The following is a 3,328-nucleotide window of genomic DNA, read 5'->3' as shown; positions in this document are numbered from 1 at the left end:
CCTGCAGTCAGTCAGATTTTTTGATGCTAGTATGATGTGCTGGGAAACAGTGAAAACTTTTATTTATTTTTTTTTTTGCTTCCTACCACATTTTCCTAACCAGGATTTGAGGAGGGAAAAAAACCCAAACCAAAACACAAAGAAAAAAACAACCCACAAAACCTTCTCACTACTTTTGTTTGGTCAAAGCCTTTCTTGATTAACTAGGATAGCTGAGGATGATCCCTGAAGTACTTTTAAATCTTATGTATTTTATTATTATTCTATAATTACAAAGACTACTGCTTCAGACTTACACATTTTCCTCCTCTTTGTCAGTACATCCCTGGTATGTGATGATGGTTAAAGGGAGCGTTGTATTGTAGTAAAGGTCTCTTCTGAATACAGTGTATCTGAATTAATTTTGCATCCACGCTATCTTAATCAGAAATGCTCATCTTTAGCTCTTGCATATTTCAGTGAGGCTATTTTGAGCTCTGTTGCTCCAGAGGAACTACTTAGACTGGGAAGGAAATGTGTCTGATAGATTTTACTCACTAGATAGCTTTAGAAGTCACGGCTAAGGTCCTGAACTGGCAGTAGAAGGCACGTGGAACTGATGAGATGATCTTAGCATGGGTCTAAAGCCTTGTAGTCTTCCCTTTTGCAGCTGACATGAGGATTGTCTAATTCTGCGCATCTGAGTTTAAATACAGTATGTCAACATGGTTCAAGTACAAAATGTTGAACACCTGCTGAAATGATTACTGCTTCAAAGCCGCTGCACTTGTTTGATGACACTAACAGTTTAAGATAGCTTCCCCCAACTGTTAAACCACTACCCAAAACTGAGTTTGGCACTCACCAAATCTTGAAATTGCTGAGGGTGGCTGTTTCATCTGATGTATTAAACAGTGTGCAGTGTACTGCAGGTGGCCGTTTCAAAACAAAAGGCTCTGGAGCCTTAAAAAGTGATTAATGTGAGAATATAGTTGTATTATCTGGACTTTATTGTACTGCCTGTGTGTTCTTGCCTTCTGTCTTCACTACACATCCTCCTGAGCCTGAGTGTGTGTGTGGTGTGTTAACTTTCTTTGAGTCCTCCTGTTGGTGTACCTGGAAACAGTGTGTCACTAGAGAGTAGTTTTGATAAGGCATCTGCAGTGAATTAATCCACATCTGGCTTGCAGGGCTAAAATGTAGAGAATCATTGCATTTCTGCACCTGGGCTATTTCTGCTTCCAGTCAAACATTGTTTGGGGTGATAGGTGCCGTGTCAGAATAATATCATCAGTGTAGAAAGACCTGTGGGTTGGTAATAATGTACTTTGAGGGAATTTGGGTAATAAGATCTCAATGCATATGCAGCCTCTTAAAGAATAAAAACCAGTTTGCTTGAAATTAATGGTGTATCTGAAATGCGAGTAGTATTTTGGTGGACTTTTCAACAATCCGTAATGGAATTTGTTTGTCTTCAGTTACTTGACAACCCTTTGAAACACCTTATTAGAATGCAGGATTGCAATGCCGGTAATGACAATATATTTGTAGCTTAATGTGCCTTCTTTTTCCCTTACATTTTCAGGTTTTTCTATCTGATGGATCCAACAGAAAATAAACTAACATGTAAGTGTGTCCACTTAATCCTTAGTTTGACTTTGTATTCCTTTTTTAAAAGCACAGATGTTTTGGATGGGTCAAAAAAAAGGAAAAATAGCCTTGCAGATTTCTGCTATGAGGTCAGTTATTGTCTTTAGAATATGAACCTTCATTTTTTTGCTATCTTGGTTTTACAGGGCTAAAAAAATTGAAAAATGTGCATTAATGGATATGGGCAGAGAGAAAGCAGAATAACCCATTTCTTAAACAAGAACAGCCACTTGATTGTTGCACTGTTTTCTTGCTGCCTTGTGTGTACTTTGATATGTGATTTACTAGTTCCCGCAAGCTTTCAACTCATGAGGACTAATTGTTTACTTTTTATACAAGTAAATTTATGAACCTGGAGAAACATTCATCCAGCTGGATATTTTATTTTCTAGTGCTGAGCATTCCGTAGCATGACTGTGCACCAGTTATGATCTCTTGAACTTGATGTTTTGTGGGGCACTGTGTTCTGTGCTTTGAAATGTCGATAAAGATTCTTACTGTCTCTGTTCTCAAGAGACCTTATGGATAACAGAGCACACTTTTTTTTTCCTCTTATCTTCTTTTTTTCCCCAAATGATAGCTTTTTCCCCAGTGAAAAACAGTACAAGGTTTTGGTGTCAGAAATTTAAAAGTTGCTTATGCAGAGTGTGTTTATTGGAACATTAGTGGAGGGGAGGAGGGCATTAGGAAAAAAACATCCCTGTGCTCTGAGAGTCCAGAGTCCATCTAAAACTGACTTGAGATTTTGGTCCAAAGTATTAATTGAAAAAAGGAGCCTGCTTTCCTGTCAGGTGGGAAGTTTGTTCCCCTGAAGTATCATTGTTCACATAACAGCTGATGGGTTATGCTGTCCAAATCTTAAGCATCCAAGCTGGATTTTGAATTTCTAGTGTTGTTGTAACTCTAATGCTGTTATGTGCCTTCTTACTGGGCACTGAAGGTAGAGTGAGGGGACAGTTGGTTTGTTCTTTCTTATGAGTGTTTGACTTTCCTTTGGTTTCCTGAGGGCCAGTGCCGTACTGAGTGGCTGTGCCAATAGGGTAAGGCTTGTCCTATATGTTTTCTTCAACTATTTTAGAGATTCTGCAAAGAAGCAAGCAACTTGCTAGGGAAAGGCAATATAACTAAATGTATAGGTTAAGTTAAATTTAAATGGTTAAAATATTAGAAGATCCTCTACCCTTTCTCTGACAATATATCTTTTCTACAGCCTTTATTATCCTTCTCTTTAAGTAATAATTCCATTCAGACAAATTTATGTTAAAACTTCAAATAAGTTTGTCTTAAGAAAATTGCTTCCTGGTTATATGGCAGGAGAATATATAATATTTGGCTTGCTGAGTTTTCTCCGATGTATATCAACAGAAACAATGGAGTTATCTAAAGTGTAAGTCTTTATCATTTTCATGTGCGCATGGCATTCTAGCTTAATGGTTTACACGACTTAGTTAAGTTTAAGGCTAACTATAGATAGATATGTAATTTTTACAGCATAATATTTGCTGCACTTATTGTGTTCCAAATGCTCTGTGAAGAAGTAGAAAAATTTCATGTGGCTCAAGTCCAATAGTCACTTTCCTATGCCTGCTTTAATCTTCTAGCTGTATTAGCTGCTATTGTTAATCTAAAATGCTCTTGCTATTTTAGGAGATGCCTACGTAACACACGTTGCCAGCAATTGTACTAAATACTTCACTGC

Source organism: Pterocles gutturalis, unplaced genomic scaffold, assembly GCF_000699245.1.
Source record: "Pterocles gutturalis isolate BGI_N339 unplaced genomic scaffold, ASM69924v1 scaffold44430, whole genome shotgun sequence".
NCBI classification, from domain to species: Eukaryota; Metazoa; Chordata; class Aves; order Pterocliformes; family Pteroclidae; genus Pterocles; species Pterocles gutturalis.
The sequence above is the reverse complement of the archived record's forward strand: the minus strand, read 5'-3'. Positions refer to the sequence as shown.